Source organism: Malaya genurostris, chromosome 1, assembly GCF_030247185.1.
Source record: "Malaya genurostris strain Urasoe2022 chromosome 1, Malgen_1.1, whole genome shotgun sequence".
Taxonomy (NCBI): Eukaryota; Metazoa; Arthropoda; class Insecta; order Diptera; family Culicidae; genus Malaya; species Malaya genurostris.
This window is the reverse complement of record NC_080570.1, coordinates 129,509,081-129,528,288: the sequence shown is the minus strand read 5'-3', so window position 1 is coordinate 129,528,288 and position 19,208 is coordinate 129,509,081. Positions and strand designations below refer to the sequence as shown.

The 19,208-nt window shown below is 37.0% G+C and overlaps 1 protein-coding gene across 4 annotated transcripts in view; it reads left to right on the top strand.

Annotated features, from left to right (window-relative positions):
• The window catches only part of LOC131425765 (uncharacterized protein DDB_G0283357), a 505,552-nt gene that overhangs the window by 64,863 nt on the left and 421,481 nt on the right, over positions 1 to 19,208 (top strand). The window lies entirely within an intron of this gene.

Here is a 19,208-nt window from a genome sequence, read left to right as displayed (position 1 = left end):
TGACACTGGTGTGGTGCACTTTCACCCGTTTTGCAATTTTGTTGTACGTGACACCACTTTCTGAGCACCAAGTGTGCAGAATTTTCTTTCGCGTTTCCGGATCAATTCGACTCATCATTGAAACGATAAACCGTACCGAAACCAATCGATTGCGCAGCTGTTATTGACATGTAAACAAACATGTCAGTGCAAAACACGCTGCAAAAAATTAAACCATTTCAGAGTAATAACTGTTTGAATGTTGCTAACTACTTATCGATACCCTCCTTATTATTTAACATCTCGTTTAATCTGTACATTATTCTATGAGACTCATTAAAAACAGAAATCGAGTTTTTCGAAAAAAAAAATTCCCATTTGGTAAGTAATTTGTAACTGCGGTTTGAAAAGTGATTATTTATCTGCTTCAAGTACCATCAGATAATCTATTGAAGGGCGGGTAAAAACTTCTTTTTTTTCTGTGTATTTTCTCATAGTGAAACATTTCTAGAATGTTTTGTCAAATTTCTAGCCTATCGGAACAAAACTCTGGAAGTTACTGGGTCTTTATCTGTTCTTATCTCATACTGCGAAGAGGTAAAAGCTTGTGGCGCAACGTCCCAAAAATTTTTGTTTTAATTGACTTGCAAACTTTGAAAAAAAAATTTAAGATATTTTATTATTACAACATACAAAGAGAAAATGTTTTTTTTTTTCATAAAACTTTCATTTCGGCTCAATCTCGCTTCGGATTAACGAGGCCGTCAAACAAAAAACCCTTCTTAATCCACCTAGTGGTGTGATAATGCCTTTTTCTTCTTTCATAACAGTCTCATGAAAATATATTTCATTCAGTTGTTGGTGCGTGAAATTTTCGAAATAGAAAAAAAATTTGATGCCAAAAATCTTAGAATTGCATGAAACGTTTCGGCATCAAAAAAAAATTTCGATTTTGGAAATTTCATGTACTTTTTCAAGATAGAAAATTTTCAAACTTTAACCGCTGGGCAGCACCCCTCACCCATGACCGATTTAGCTCAAATTTTGCATGAGGACATTTTTCGAGGTGCTTAAACTTTTGAGCACTAGCGCTTTACGAAATCAATGGTGATCTCAAAATAAGAGCGGTAAAAATCAACGTGTTTTGTCGGTTACGTCACTTATACCATCATATCTCCGGAACCGAAAGTCACAGCCATTTGATCTTTGAGCTTGGTCAATAGCTCAACAGTAGCTTTCAAACGAGCCCAAGTTTGTTAAAATCGGTTCAGCCATCTCTGAGAAATTTGAGCGCGTATAAATACAATGCGTTTTGTCAGTTACGTCACTTATACCATCATATCTCCGGAGCCAAATCTGAAAAAAAATTCAAATTTGCAGTGAAATAAATTTTTTTGAGATATTTTATTATTACAAAAAATAAAGAGAAAATGTTTTTTTTTCATTCATAAAACTTTTGTTTCGGCTCAATCGCTCTTCGGATTAACGTGGCCGTAAAACAAAAACCTGTTTTAATCCACCTAGTGGTGTAATGATGCCTTTTTCATATATAATATTATGGTATTCTATTCAAAATGTACTTCCAGCACCGGAACTCGTGAACCGGTATAATCGAAATCGGTTCGTACGGCCACCAACTAACATGACTTACAAACTGTACTAGTTTATATTCAAATTTTGAAGGTTTTATACGATTTTGTCATCGTACTCTAAACGACGATTTAATTTTTTTTTCTGTATTCGAAAATATGCAGTAATTTTTGGTAGGACCTCAAAACCTTTCATTTGACCCGAAGATTGGAAATAAAGGTTTTGAGTCCAGCTTAAAAATTTTGTACGGTTTTTGTTTCGCCGGTTTGTGGAAATCGGACGAACCATCGCTGAGAAAAGTGAGTGAGATCCTTTTTGGAATATATGACCACTGTTTCCTGTGACTCCGGAACCGGAGACCGGGAACCAGGATTGCCGGAATCGGACTGTTTAGTTGCCTACTGATAATGACTATCGATTTGTGTAGTTTTGAGACCAGTTTAGAAAATTTATTAACGTGTTTTGTTTCGCCGGTTTAAGTGACGGTGTAAATATTGAACACACTTTACCCTATAACTCCGAAACCGGAAGTCGGATTCGAATGAAATCTCACAATAGCTTCAAAGATAATATGAGCTTTAAATTCGAATCAAGATTTGTGAAAATCGGTTCAAGCATCGCAGAGAAATCGAAGTGAATTCTATTTTTCGAGTTTCTCATCAAAACTTTCGGTGCTTCCAGAACTGGAAAAGGGGGGACCAGTAGTGCCGAATTAAGTTTTTATGCCCACAAACTAACAAACTCTGTAAACTAGAAAAATTTATCAGACAGTTTTATGGGATTTGTATCAGGTTTTAACCATCGTTCGTAAAAAAATACTCATGTAATTGGTAATTTTCCACTTATCACTCTTTAGTTCCGGAACCGGAAGTCAGATTCAGATGAAATATTTTACAAAGTTTCAGGAAACTATAAAAACTTTCATTTGAATCTTAGTTTGCGAAAATCGGTTGAGCTGTTTCAGAAATAATTGAGTACATACTTTTTTTCTCAAATTTTCACGAATTACCATATAACTCCAAAACAGGAAGTCGGATCCAAATGAAAGTCGATAGCAGGCTATGGGACCACAATACCTATTTTTTTGAAGCTTAGTTTGTGAAAATCGGTTAAGCCATCTCCGAAAAAAGTGAGTGCATATTTTTTCCATTTTTTTTCGGTACATATCATCCTATATCTCCGGAACCGGGAGTCGGATCGGGATGAAATTCATTAGCAGGCTATGGGACCTTTCATTTGAATCTTAGTTTGTGAAAATCGGTTAAGCCACCTCTGAGAATAGTGAGAGGGTATTTTTGTTACATGCATACACACACGGACATTTGCTTAGTTCGTCGAGTTGAATCGAATGGTATATGACATTCGGCCCTCAGGGCCTCGGTTAAAAAGTCGGGTTTCACAGTGATTGCATAGCTTTTCTATATGAGAAAGGCAAAAAGGAATTTTTTATTGCTGGAGCTCGTTGTCATTTTCTTTCTTGGCGGAGAGGCGTTTTTATTGCTATCCAGCGAATAAGGGGGGAGCAGTGGTTCGCTATTCACGCTCCCGTCCATTGGTTCGGTGTCGCTGTTGTTGGGTGCGTACCTTATTCTGCATATGGAACAACTGGTTTCGTTGAAGAGCAAGCTTCATAGCTGTTGATGGCTGTCTCCGATGTGCTGGCGTTTTTTGGGGTTGATGTGGAGGGAGCGCTGTTGTCCTTTGATACAGCCGTCTTCTTGTCCAGTTTTTTACATGGCTTACCATAGTGAACAGCTTTTTGACCATATTAACATGTGGTCATCGGATTATCATAGGTAACAAGTGATTTGCACGGAGCCCTTGTATCTTGACCGAAAATCACACAAGAAGGTATGGCCTTCTGCAAGCGCATGCGTAACAAACGTACGTCATTTAGAATACCGGGGAAAAAGTTGTTTCACTTTTCTTTTTCGATAGAGAAAATCTCTCCGTATTGGGACATGGTTTTGCGAATATAAGAATCGGTGACGCTTGAGGGAAGATCATGCACACGCACTTCTATAGTACTATCTTTCATATATACTGGTATGTCGTACTTGATATTTTCATGCTCCACATAGTGCACATAATTATTGTCTTTAACGAATTTATATAACTGGATATAAACAACATTATTTGTCTAATTGCATTGAAGTAAATAGACACGTTTAATGTCAAGATGCTCCTTCAGCGAACCTTCAAGTTCTCGAATCGAAGGTCGAATTTTGCACTGCCTGAAGTTAACAACAATTGTAATCTTTCGTGTCGGCGGTAGCTTTTGTTCGTTTGGTTCACTCAGTTCGAGATCGCTCTATTGTTCACAACACGATACTGTACTTGGTTTCTTCCGTCCCGAACGGTTTTGTTTTGTTTCATCGACTGACGTGGATGAGATGTGAAAGCGAACTGAAAGATAAAATATGATTTTTCGAAACTGTCAGAACATACGGACCTCCCTAGATAAATAATTTTTTTAGGGTTTCCTAGGCAATAAACTTTCAACGCGTTTTTCTCAAAAGCATGTTCGTGTTCATCGTTCTTTAGAAAGTACTCCACCAATTATTTTTAAATTTTGCACACACTTTCTACACACAAAATACCAAACCCCAACGTTTTTCTTTTCTTTATTTTTTTGTTACTTTAGGAAGGTTTTACAGCTACAAAATGGCTGATTTTTTTTGCAAAAATTCGCATTTTTCCTGCAAATAACCACCAAAAATTAAAAACAAAATCAAATAAAATCGTTCTGATAATTCTGCGATGGGACACAGTGGAAACCGCAAATCATGATTTCTAAAACGCGTCCTTGAAAATACACTTTCACCGATTTGTATCTCAATATTTTTCACGAATTGTTGTTCGAATTATGCTTTGTATTATGGAAAACATTTGTATTTACTTTTTAAACATGATCCGTTTCAAAAACACGTAACTTCGAAAATAGGCAAGGTTTCAGAAATCCGCGCAAGAAAACGCGATAGTTTGCAAATTAGGGTAGAAAAAAAAACATGTAAATTCGGAAATCCGGAAATTTTCGGTAGCTTCGGAAATCCGCGACGAAAAAATTGCATAATTTTGGAAATTCGTGCCATAAAACCGTGTTACTTTGGGTTCCCCATTGAAAAATCCGCGTAAAGCATCCGCATAAAAAAAGCAAATGATACGAAATAATAAGAAAATCCGTGTGAAAAAAAAACCATGTAACTTCAAAAACCCACGTTAGTTTGCAAATCAGAGTAGGAAAATAAACGCGTTATTTCTGAAATCCGCAGAAGAAAATCGCGAAAGCTCCGAAATCCGCGTGAGAAAACCGAGTAATTTCGTACTTTCGCGTAACTTCATAAATCCGCATAAAAAGCACGTAACTTCAGAAATCCGCGTAAAAAAACGTGTAACTTTGGAAATCCGGAAATTAGCGATAAATTCTGAACCCCACAAAGAAAAAAAACTGCGTAACTTCGGAAATCCGTGTAAAAAATGAAGTGATAAGAATATTAAGAAAATCTGCGAAGAAAAAGAACCACATAACTTTGGAAATCCGCTAAGTTTGCAAATTAACGTAGAAAAACCTGTTTTAATCCACCTAGTGGTGCAATGATGCGTTTCTCATATTACTCATTCCATCATAAATATTACAAAGAAGTTCTAAAAACAACTGTTCATTGAATAGAAACAAAAAAGCTCTACGAATCAAAACACTCTATATTTCCGGAACCGGAAGTATTATCCACAGCGAATTCAGGGATTCTGTATGAAATCGTAAGACTTTACCTTTGAATATATAAGTTTGTGAAAATCGATTTGGCCATCTAGAAGAAAAGTAAGATAAATCCTTTTTGCAGGTTTTGACAACTTTCCACACCATTTCTAATATTTCCAAAACCTAGTTTCGGGGAGTGGAATAGCCGAAGTTGGTTCGTATCACTAGCAACAAATATGACCTACAAATTGGAACAGTTTTGAACCTATCAGGTGTACAACTTTGCTTCCGCCGTTTTCCGATAGGTGGATGTACCGGCTGAGGCTGGTCAAAATAAATAGATGATAATGCCTTTAAAGTGAGTGTGTACAGTGCCTAACGAATTTTCATCGCCGTTTCAGTGACAGTTGTTTTTGTTTTCGTATTATTCACGGTCGAAAATGTCTGTTTATGTGCCCAATTCTCGCCATTTGCGGGAAGTTTTACTTTTTTGTTACAATTCGAGAAAAAATTGCAGCTGAAGCGCATCGAATGCTCTCAGAAACTTACGATGATGCTGCTCTGAGTAAAAGAACGTGTTGGGAGTGGTTTCAACGTTTTAATATGGTGGTTTCGATGTCGAAGACAAACATGGTGGTGGAAGAGAAAAAACCTTCAAAGATGAACAACTAGAAGCATTGCTTGATGAAGATTCGTGCCAAACCCAAGAAGAGTTTGCCGAATCGTTTGGAGTGAGTCAGCAAGCCATTTCAAAACGTCTCAAGACCCTGGGCATGATTCAGAAAGAAGGAAACTGGGTGCCGTACGAGTTGAAACCGAGGGACATCTCGGCCTCACGTCCCAAAAGTGGTCAAAAAGTACCTTCTGACTTCCACCTATTCCGTTGGATGGCACAAGACCTGGCATATCAACATTTTTAATCCTTCGAAGAATTGGAAAAATGGATTGCTTCATGGATAGCGTCAAAAGAGGACTCCCTTTTTCGAGCCGGGATCCGAAAATATCCGGAAAGATGGGAGAAAAATGTCGCTTGCGACGGACAATACTTTGAATAATACATCTGTAAGCCCTTTTTCACAATAAAGCTTTTAATTTTGGAAAAAACGGCGGAAGCAAAGTTGTACACCTGATAATCGAAAAAAAAAAGATCCAGATGAAAATCTTGAATTTTATTTGGGATTATAACACTTTCTACTTAAACCTAAGTTCATGAGAATCGGCCAAAACATCTCTTAGAAAATAGTCTGAATTCATTTTGGAATATTTAAACTCTATTTTCGATGCTTTTCCGGAGTCGGAAATCGGGAACTAGGACAGCCGGAATTAGTTCGATAGACCGTCTACTATCAATGACCAAACCGGTTGGAATAGTTTCGAGTTTAGAATTTTAGTCGTGAATTTAGCCTCGCCGCTTAATGTGACGCTATACATTTTTAAATACTCTTTACTTCGTAATTCCGAAACCGAAGACCTTTAATTTGAATCTGAGTTTGTGGAAATCAATCGCGCTATATCTGACGAGGTCGTCAAATGGTGAGATAACTAAGTCCTCACAAGTCCCTATCTCATGCCTCCCCGAGCGTCTATGATGACATTTGGTCAATAGAACGGCGTCGACTGGGTGCTATCGCCTTCTGCGTTAGTAGCAGAATGAGAGGGTGCGAAATGGCTTGTAGGTTGAAGCCCATCCTAAAATGCAGTGTTTATCATAGTATATTACAACATATAATTCTGTTGTTTATTACATCATGTATTATTATTATTATTTTAATTATTATTATTATTATTATTATTATTATTATTATTATTATTATTATTATTATTATTATTATTATTATTATTATTATTAGAAGAGCGTAACTTACATTACGACATCAACTGTTATATTGTATCATAGCATATTATTTCATATATTATCGTCTTACACTATTTCATGTTATTATATAACATGTTGTATGGTATTATACTGCATTGCATTATATCATATTATATTGTATTATATTATACTATATTTTATTATATTATATTATATTATATTATAGGGTTTATTATGAGTAGTACTACGTACCTCTGCGCATAATATAAATTTGTTTTCCTTATAAGTTATCATTTTTAAAGTAACTTTCAACTAAATATCAAGGTCGTCACAAGGTGAGCTTGGTTCTCACTGGTTCCTGTTCCATTCCTACACGTGTGTCTGTGGTGACAAATGGTCTATGGAATGCGTTGATGGCAGAATGAGAGGATGAGAAATGACATATAAATTCAAGTAATAGAATATCATAGCATATCGCAACATATCATTTTATTTATTCTATTATTTATTATATAATTCATTGTACTATATTATATTTTTTTTTATTGTTAATTTCGTAATTATATTTATTATTATTATTATTATTATTAATTTGTCATCAATAATAATAACATATATTATTTTTATAGATGTAGATATTATTATTGTTATTAGAAGAGAAATATTCTACTTCCTGCAGTATTGCGAAAATAGAAGAGCATAACTGACACTCTACATTAACTGTTATTTTATATCATGTTTTGTAATATATTATATTATATTGTATGACATTGTATTATATTATAATTAATTAAAATATATTATATTATATTATGTTATATTATATTATTTTGTAATCTATTATATCATTTTATGTTATATCAATTTCATTACACTATGTTTCATTGTATTTATCAATATAAAACATTTTGCACGGGGGCGTAAAGAGGAGGGAGCATCAGGGCATCGGACGAATTGATGGCTGGACGAGGGATTGTGGATAGCCAGCCCAAGTCACTTGAAGGAAACTTGTTTCCTTCTGAAGGTTTGACATGAGTCTGACGCGCCCTTCTCAAACAAACCATCAGGCGGGTTCAAGCATGTATAGCGATATGCTTCATCCATGCACTGAATATTATGGTTGGAAGAGCATCTTTTATTCCCGCGGAATACGAGTAAGTGACTCTACTTACGTATCCGCCCAACCCTTTTTGTTCGCTTTTCGGTAACAGCTATAGTAAGAAGGTGAATGGATGAGTCATATCGGGGCTACTGTAAGTCTACCCGCATCCACTGGCAAGTCCTTGAACTGATGGTGGCTTCACTTCACATCACATCACATCACATCACATCAATCGCGCTATATCTGACGAAAGTGATTAAGTATTCAGCTTAGATGTTGGTTTTTGTTTTCTTTATAGCGTGTACGAAATTGAACAAAGCTAGCTGTATTTGTGAAGGCGAGCTGTGTTATCTTCTTCCGTGTCAGCTCGTACCGGTGCGTACTGGTTTTGTATCGTTATTTTATATGGCGGTTTGAAAGCTTTGACACTCATCGCTCTGTAACTGCGGAACCGGAAGCTAGATTCGGATAAAATTTCACAGTAGTTTGTAAGACAATATGAGTTTCAATTTAAAATAAAATTTGGTAAAATCGGTTCAAACATCGCTGAGAAATCGAAGTGAGTTCTACGTTATATACTGCAGCAGCCCTAATTTTTTCCAAAGAAATCTTTATCTAGTACAGACAGTAGACCAGTATAGTAATAACTGATAACGATGATGACAGTGTATCGATATTCATCAACTATACAGAAGTAATTCTTACATTCACTTACATTGTAACTGTAGCAGCCCTAATTTTTCCATAAAAATCTTTATCTAGCCAGTACAGGCAGTAGACCAGTTGAGCCATTGTAATGCCCACGGCTGGCTATTTCAATATATTGCATCAGCCAGAAGAAACCGATCGAATTAATTGATTATGTACATATGCGACGCGATCGCAGGGAATTCATGTAGGTAGTTATAGGTGGTAGTTAGTCTACCAGATATATATATATATATATATATATATATATATATATATATATATATATATATATATATATATATATATATATATATATATATATATATATATATATATATATATATATATATATATATATATATATATATCAGTATAGGTTTTTGGTAGTTACATAGGTTGGAGTATAAAAGGGTCGGTTTTTGGTTTAGGCACGGCTCTTTTCTTTAACCTTACTGAAGAGTAATGCTCCTTGTGCGACCGGGTAACACCGTAATCAAACTTGGATACCATTACTCAGGCCAAAGCAGTAGTTAAGAAAAGAATAGTTAGAAGTGATTACCGCAGAGATCAGGTCAGGCACCAAATTAGGTGCTGTAGGCAAGTTAAAACAGTAAAGTGAAAAAATTTTATTAGAAGGAAATAAAGGGAAAAAAAAAGAAAATTTGTGTGTTATAAAGTGCTTCGAAGAACACTACCCGGTGGGAAATTTACGAATGTATCGAGTAAAGTGAAAAAATTTTATTAGAAGGAAATAAAGGGAAAAAAAAAGAAAATTTGTGTGTTATAAAGTGCTTCGAAAAACACTACCCGGTGGGAAATTTACGAATGTATCGAGTAAAGTGAAAAAATTTTATTAGAAGGAAAAAAAAAAGAAAATTTGTGTGTTATAAAGTGCTTCGAAAAACACTACCCCTCTCGCCGCTCGGGCAAAAGCTTTGCCGCAATACCCTCAAATTAATTTCTGCCAACTAGAAAAATTTACCAGTCAGTTTTATGGGATTCGAACTTGTGTTTGCCATCGTTTATGAAAAAAACACATGAAATTGCAAATTTTTCACTTATCGTACTCTAGCTTCGAAACCGAAAGACGTATCTAGAAAAAATGTTGGGACGTCGGATTAATATGAAAATCAATAGCAGGCTATGGGACCAGCAGACTTTTCATTTGAATCTAAGTTTCATAGAATCGGATCTGCCATCTCTGAGTAAAGTGAGTGCATTTTTATTATACATACATGCACACATACACACACAGACATTTGTTCAGTTTCTCAAGCTGTTTTGAATGGTATATGAAAGTCTGCTCTCCGGGCCTCGGTTAAAAAGCGGCTTTTCTGTCTCAGAGATCGTTCATTGTGTTGAATTCGGCGTTAGATAATATCTCTTACCTTTGAAAAGTGCAAATCTAAGCAAATCTATAAGAACTGTTCAGCGTGAATCTTTTCATAACATAAGCAAAAAGAGATCAATTGTTTCTTTTGAAAATTTCTTCGGAAAAAATCGAGCTTCTGTTCAAAATGTTCTTTCTTACTAGGATTAGGAAAACGGCAACGAATCGAACAGAACATAACCTGCATTGACCTTGAATGGCGCACTCCGTCGGTCCACTTCGGAAAGCCTCTCCGAAGAATCCGACGGTGCCAAGTCTTTGAACTCGGTCCAAAAATTATGCGAAAGCCCATAGAAACACAGTAGAAACAAATAATCCCGGTCATTTTCCCAATAGGGACCGAGCCGATCATCGACTCCGGTGGAGAGCCTCATTAAGATTTATTGCCATAATCCGAACATAAAAACAAAAACAAAACTCAGAAGGAAGAGAGACAGATGAAGAAAAAAAACACTGTTTGATATCTGCCATTCGCCAGCCATAAAAGCCGGCAGGTGACGAAGGAGGCAAAGCTTCCACACCCAGGGAAGACTTAAAAAATTATTGCGAAAAAAAAAAACAAGAATAAACTCGCAAAGAACGGCATCGAGGGAGCAGGCGAAAGAGAGAGTGGAGAGAGGGACGAAAATGTTCGTGTGACCACGCCATAGCGAACTCCTTCACCACCGCCCCCCCCGCTTCTTGGCAATGGTTTTTGCTTTATTTCATTTTTATTGCCTGCTTGCACATTTGGCTTTAAATGACACACATCGCGGGAGAGTTCGGTCTTCTTCTCGGTTCTTCGGGTTCCTTAGCTTTCCTGTTCGTCTTGGCCAACCGATCAGTGTGGTGCGGTGCGGTGCAGTACGGCAGGAGTACCTTTTTTTTAGCAGAACCAGGAGCCATTGAACCGTGAGAGGACCCTCGAGAGAAGTAACGGCTGCAACCTGGTTGCAGAGTCCGAAGCCATGCAAGCCACCAAGAGTTACACGAGAAAATAAATAAAATAAACGACCGGTCCGACAGCAGCATAGACAGTGCATGGTGGGCTGAGGACGGTTCTGCGGGACGACAAAGTTCAGAGTGTGCACTTGAGGGGACAAACGAACAGAAAACCACTGGGCGATTGAGTTTGTGCAGTCAAGAAATCGACGCCACGGGGACAGATCCAAGCCCCCTCGAACGACCCGACCCGGCCCGGTCAAAACTGGAGAACCTTGATTGGCCGGAGAAGTGCAGACAGCCGCTCCGACAGCTGGCCGGTTTCAAATGTCCGTTCGTTCCGAAGGTCCTCCCTGCGAAAACCAAAACAAAAACAAGGTTGGCGCATTAATTCTAGAAAACAATAATCTGTTTAAAGAACTTTGACTCTCCCCCTGGCCGGTATTCTCTTTCTTGCTCTTCTGGGGTCTTCACCAAGGGTGACAAGTACGACGCTGTGTGACGGCCACGATTGGACGGTATCGGTGCAATTGCAGCTCAGCGCTTCAGTGAAGTGAGTGAGTGAGTGAGTGGTGAGTGCAATAAACATGAGAAGGAATGATTGCTGATACCTGAAACTTTGCCGCGAGTGGGACATGCTGGAATGTGTCAATCGATACACATCGCAACGGGTGCGGAGGGTTCCTTCCTCCGGTTACCCCTTTTCACTCAGAAATTGCGGCTACTTCGGCTATAACCATTGCTTCGCATACGACCGAAGGAAGAACTGATCCGACTGCCGATAAGACGAGAATGAGTTCAAAGCATGAGAAACGGTTCGTCGGTCTGCCGGTTGTGCGATGTTTTGGGATTTACAAATACTTGGTACGCTAAAAGCCATTTTAATTTTATGACAGAAGCAGGAGACAATAAAATAATTGCAAAATGATACAATTTAATGTCCATTGGTAAAACAAAGTTTGTTAAGTATTTTTTTCAACGAACAGATCTTTGCACTAGAATTTTCTTTAAACATCAAACATTATAGAAAACCCCAGCATTTGAAAACAAAGTCATAATTTTGTACATGATTATCCTCGAGTTTCGTATCCAAAGAATTCTACTTTCTACAACTAAAACTGCATCGGTTCAGTATTTATTATGATTAAGCTTACGAAAATTTGCCAACTTCGTTGCTGACATAATTTTGAACTCCAACAATTCACAGTTTACCGATTGGGTGCTTTCAAATACCGGATGTTTCACCAAATTAATCGTAGTGAATCTTGAACCAACTCCGACAATTCACATTCGATGAATTTAACTCCGACAGTTCTATTCATAAATTACTGAGCGATGTTATTAGTAAATATATTTTACCGAATTTCAATCCCGATAACTGAGATTACGACAGCGAGAAAGAGAGAGGATGAGGGTGACGATTTTATGTTTCATATCAACTCCGACAATTCACAGTTTACCGATTGGTAAGTTAAATGTTGGATGCTTTTAAACACCGGATGCTTCACCAAATCGATCGTAGTGAATCTCGAACCAACTCCGACAATTCACATTCGATTAATTTAACTCCGACAATTCTCATAAATTACTGAGCGATGATATTAGTAAATATATTTTACCGAGTTTCAATCCCGATAACTGAGATTTTGACAGTGAGAGAGGGAGAGACTGAGGATGACGATTTTGTTTCATTTCAACTCCGACAATTCACAATTTAAAGATTGGTAAATGAAATTTTGAGTGCTTTCAAATACCGGATGCTTCACCAAATTAATCGAAGTAAATTTGAATCAACTCCGACAGTTCACATTTGATGAATTTAATTCCGACAATTCTCTTTTCATGAATTACTGAGCGATGATATTAGTAAATATATTTTACCGAATTTCAATCCCGATAACTGAGGTTTTGACAGTGAGAGAGAGATAGACTGAGGGTGACGATTTTATGTTTCATTTCAACTCTGACAATTCACAGTTTAAAGATTGGTAAATGAAATTTTGGGTGCTTTTAAACACCGGAAGCTTCACCAAATTGTTCGTAGTGAATTTGAATCAGCTCCGACAATTCACATTCGATGAATTTAACTCCGACAACTCACTACATAAATTGCTGAGCGATGTGATTAGCAAATATATTTAACCGAATTTCAATCCCGATAACTGAGATTTTGACAGTGAGAGAGAGACTGAGGGTGACGATGTTATGTTTCATTTCAACTCCGACAATTCACAGTTTACCGATTGGTAAGTGAAATTTTGAGTGCTTTTAAATAAAGAGATGACTTTTTGGTCAATTGGTTTCTCGCCAAAACATTTATTTTTCGTTTATGACGTTTATGACCAAAACGCCATCTCTTTAGTTGAAACAACATTAACTGGTCGCATCCGCATAATATAAGTGCTTTTAAACACCGGATGCTTCACCAAATTGATCGTAGTGAATTTGAACCAACTCCGACAATTCACATTCGATGAATTTAACTCCGACAATTCTCTTTTCATAAAGTACTGAGCGATGATATTAGTAAATATATTTTTCCGAGTTTCAATCCCGATAACTGAGATTTCAACAGCAAGAGAGATATAGAGAAAGACTGAGGGTGACGAATTTGTTTCATTTCAACTCCGAAAATTCACAATTTACCGATTGGTAAGATAAATTTTGGATGCTTTTAAACACCGGATGATTCACCAAATCGATCGTAGTGAATCTTGAACCAACTCCGACAATTCACATTCGATGAATTTACCTCCGACAGTTCTTATTTCATAAATTACGACCTATAGAAATTCAAATACCAACGCAATCTGAGCAAAGATATCAGTAATAAAATATTTTACCGAATTTCAATCCCGATAACAGAGATTTATACAGCGAGAGAGAGGGAGAGAGACTGATGGTGACGATTTCATGTTTCATTTCATCTCCGACAATTCACAGTTTACCGATTGGTAAGATAAATTTTGGATGCTTTTAAACACCGGATGCTTCACCAAATTGATCGTAGCAAATTTGAATCAACTCCGACAATTCACATTCGATGAATTCAACTCCGACAATTCGCTTCATAAATTGCTGAGCGATGTTATTAGCAAATATATTTTACCGAATTTCAATCCCGATAACTGAGATTTTGACAGCAAGGGAGAGACTGAGGGTGACGATTTTATGTTTCATTTCAACTCCGACAATTCACAGTTTACCGATTGGTAATAGAAATTTTGAGTGCTTTTAAACACCGTAAGCTTCACCAAATCGATCGTAGTGAATCTTGAACCAACTCCGACAATTCTCATTCGATGAATTTAACTCCGACAATTCTCATTTCATAAATTACTGAGCGATGATATTAGTAAATATATTTTACCGAGTTTCAATCCCGATAACTGAGATTCCGAGAGAGAGAGAGAGAGAGAGAGAGAGAGAAAGAGAGGTGACAATTATATGATTTATTAATTTTTGATTTTCGATAGTCCACAGGTAATCGTTATGATTGTTAGATTCCAGGAATTTAAATTCGAACTGTTACCGCATCCACCATATTAGCCAGATGTAGTCCCTAACGACTTTTTTTTCTATTTTCTCAGATTTTAAAAAGAAGTTTTCTGGATAATGAGGTCATCGCTAAGACTGAATCGTTTTGCCTTCCTCTATAGAAAGGTAATAGAATTTCTGAAGAAAAAAAATCGACTTTCAGTTGGGCCCCCTAGTGTTAATTACCGTTTGGCCCAGCTCGACGTCATTGTCAGTTTTCTCGGAGATGTCTAAACCGATTTCAACAAGCTTAGGTTCATTTAAAATCTACAGGTTCGAAGATAAAATGGCTGACACTTCCGGTTCCGGAGATATGATCGTAGAGATGACGCAACCGGCAAATAACACTATTTTCTCTCTGCACAATTTTATCAGATTTGACCAATAGTATCTCCGGAACCGGAAGTTCAATTGACTTATTTGCAATATGTGACATAAGCTCTGATGTATAGTTTTCTTATTTATCCGAATCAAACTGAAAGAATTTGTATAGAAAATTAGCACAATTTCATGTTAGAATTTACAAACACACAAGAAATGTTTTAATCACGTAACCCAAAACGGATTGTATAGTCATGAATAAAATATAACGAATGAATTGGAAAAGTTTTGAGACCAACCTTGAAGGTTTTTCGCTATTGTCATCTTCTATAACGGTTTGAATTTTAAAACTTATTACCTTTTAGTTCTAGAATCGGAAGTCGGAATCGAATAAAACTTGCCAATTTTGTTTGAGGTTCATAGGTATTAAAATTTGAATTTTTGTTTATGAAACTTTCGTTTTGGCTTTCTTGCTGAAAACGATTGAGCTTAACTATTCCCCATTCTTTCCGAACCGAAATTCGGAAATCAGTGTTGCCGAAGCCAGTTAAATTCACCTAAGGGACTGTGAACGATTTCATTTGAATTGAACTGCAGCACATTGGAAATTCGCATAAATTAACCCGGTATGCAGCAAATGAGCTCATGCTGGACGTATTTGGCATGGAGATGGTCGGGTAAGCATTTTATGGAAAACCCGAACCCGACCCATACCCAGTACCGCCTCTAATTTGACTTACCCGCATACTACGCCGCGCTGCACATCGCTCTTTATGAAGGCAGACGTAAACTGAGCAGTGAAATGTGTCAGAACTTGTATGTTTATAGATTCCATTTTGTTCGAAAATTCATACTGTGCGGAACAGTGCGGCCATTTTCATGCAAAGGCGCTAAGTCTCCCTATACCGACAGAACTGCTGCTGAGTAAAATATGAGATGTGAAGCGATCAAAACCGTCGGTCATGCAAGAGAAATCAAGAGGATGACACGATTATGGCATGCTGTGACTGGCTCATGAAAACATAAGTCAATTTAAAGTGATTTTTCAATGGTATACTATTGAAATACCTAAACGACGTTGCAATACATGGTTAAGTTAAATGTTTCTGAATCGATTGACCGTAGAAATATAGAAATCTATCAACAAATGACTGAATAGTGAATATATAGTGATACAGTACGAACTCCGAACTCGGTGCGCGCAAAAAAAGACAATCTTTCATTTGTTCAGCACTGTTAAATCGGAGAATGCTGTAGCTTCAAGTTCTCCTATTTGGTGATACTCTCCTTCAAATTTTAATATTTTTCGTAGTAGGATCTTTTTCTCTGTTTACTCGGTATGCCCACTGTTGGCAATAATGGAAAGAAAAAATAAAGCATTTGTTTTTCTGTATAGGTTATTATAGCGTTTTTTGCTGAATTTCCACAAGACTTGCTTGAATATGATTATCCACAAGTTCCAAGTGGCGCAATCGATTGCATGTTTGAGCGGAGTCAAACGTGTTGTTCTAAACAATTTCTCAAGATCAGTCGTTAGTCATTTAATAAATTATTTATAATGCTCCAGACAAAAATGATCATAAAATGTTGAATTTAATTTTAATTCACCGATAATCTATGTTTTGGCTAAGTTGATTTATTCAACCTCCTCTCTTAGATGAGATGCCCGCATCTTGGAAGTAAAGCTACCCATCAAATCTTGCGCAAATCTTTCTAGCACATGTTCATCTACTCTTTCTTCATATCCTTGTCGTTTTTGGATACCTTCCATACTTTTCGGAGCTTGCCTTTCAGGTTCGCCCAAATTTTATTTATTGGTCGAAGTTCGGGCGAGTTTAATGGATTTACCAGCTTCGATACAAAAACAACATCGTTCTCTTCTAATCCACTGATTGGCACTCTACCAAATCCAGCCAAAACAGAGAGTTTCTTTATATATTTGTCCGTTGATGGCACCGGTGGTTACGTACGGCTTCCTGTTTTATTTCGCATCAACAGATCGCTTGCCACACCAATAGTCAAATCCGTTCCGGGTATAGCTTCCTGGCGTGAAACTTGCCAACTGTGTTCTATTTATCAGATCGGTTAGGATCTTTAATCATCTTGAACACAAGAAGTTTGGACCGCTTCACGATTGAGCTTGAAGTATTCCCTCACCTTCCTTGTGCATTTTTTCGCTTCTGTTCCGCTGCCTGCTCTCTGCACGGCCTTCCTTGAAACGATTTCAACACACGAGACTCAGCCGAATTGTAGATTTTTTACTGTTTCGCAATCCACTTGTCAAACTGGCTTCGTATGACAAAAAACAGTACATTCGACGTAAAAATCAAGAAAACACAGTACATCGACTTTGAAAAAAAAACAGTACATTTTACAGTACGCATGTTTACTCAAAATAGTGAATAAAAAACAAAAGCAAAAAAATTTGATCAGCATCTTATGAGGAAAACAGATCATTGAAAAAAATGACATGCGAATACAATTATGTAATGGAAGCTACGAAAAAAACCACCGCAGAGACGGGACTCGAACACGTGGTTAGCTCCTACCCGGGGAAATCGTTTTGCCAACTAAACTATCCTGCATGTGAAACACTCAAAGAAACAGTCTGATTGAACAGAAGAGCCAAGCATGTTCAGCTGTGCTCGGGCGTCACAGCGATCGTTTGTAGTCATTTCTCTGTAGCAACCCCTCTGCCAGCTGTTTCAGCCATCAATTAGTCTGTTGTTTTTCGTGTGCTACACATGCAGGGTAGTTTAATTGGCAAAACGATTCCCCCGGATAGGAGCTAGCTACGGGTTCGAGTCCCGCCTCTGTGGTAGTTGTATTCACATATAATCTTTTGAATCTGTTTTCCTCGTTAGATACTGGTCAAATGTAAAACCTTAACAAGACTTAACAAATCGTTAACGGCAAAGAATTATCAAATGATTTATTTTCATAATCTCAATTTTTAATTTTTTTTTAGGGAATTTTAAGGTTTGACAAAAACCCTATAAAAATGCACGAATTATTCATCAAACATTTATTTTTTAAAAGCATATGATTTGAGTTTGTTTGAGACATTTTTCTTTTTTTTTTTTTGAATCATCAAAATTTCTCTAAATTGTTGTGACGCGCTCTGAACAAGGATGATTTGTGAAAAAAATGGTCCTTTATGAGGTTTTGTTCTACCACAAATCGAACTACGATGCGTTAAAGATTTAAAATTCTGTATTAATTTTTAGTGTGAAAAATACAGTACATTCCAGTCTAAAAATACAATTGAATTTTGCAGGTAGCTTAATTCCTTATACGATGTAATTCAAAAGACCTATTTTGTCAAATGACAGAAAATTTCATTTGTAATGACTTAATGTTAGATTAACTTGAGCTTTCCTGTTTTCGACTATAACTTGCATTCTGCTGCACCTGCTGACTGTATGTATTTAAATGCACCTTTTATCAGCCAAGCAAATGTGTGCTTCTGTGGCTCAGTCGATTCACAGACGTACTTTGCGATCCAAGGATTCTCGGTTCAAGTCGCGGCGGCGGTCGCTATCGGCATTCATTTTTTTCTTTCAATGAATCTCATGTCATGGAATTTTAGACACAATATTAAATGAAATGCTATGCTCCATCTATTAAGATGTGAAATCACAGGTTTTTTTCCAAGTGTGCAGTAAGGATACCAGCGATGCCAGATCGTGCGCACTGAATTTCCGTATTCCATCTTGTGTCGAAGTGGTGGCAGAAGAGAGAAAATCTGTAATCGAATAACTTATTTTACGAGGTCTGTTCAAAAAGTTCCCGGAATTTTTTAATTGCGCGCGTCTGGAGAGTCCGGTGGTCAAATTTTTTTTTATTGTGTTGGTACATATATCTCTAATGTATGGTGAAATTTTCAGCTGTATTCATTGTTTACATTCTGTCTTGTAGCGGCTGGTGTAGACGTGTTTTTTTTGAGCTCGGCGATTTTTGTTAGTTTAAACAATGGAAGAATTGAAGAGTCAAAGAATTTGTATTAAATTTTGCGTGAAAAATGAAATAAAGTGTAACCAAGTGTGCGAAATGTTACAGAGAGCCTACGGTGAGTCTGCTATGAAAAAACAAGTGTTTACGAGTGGTATAAGCGTTTCCAAGATGTCCGCGAAGACGTTGAAGACGACGAACGCTCCGGTCG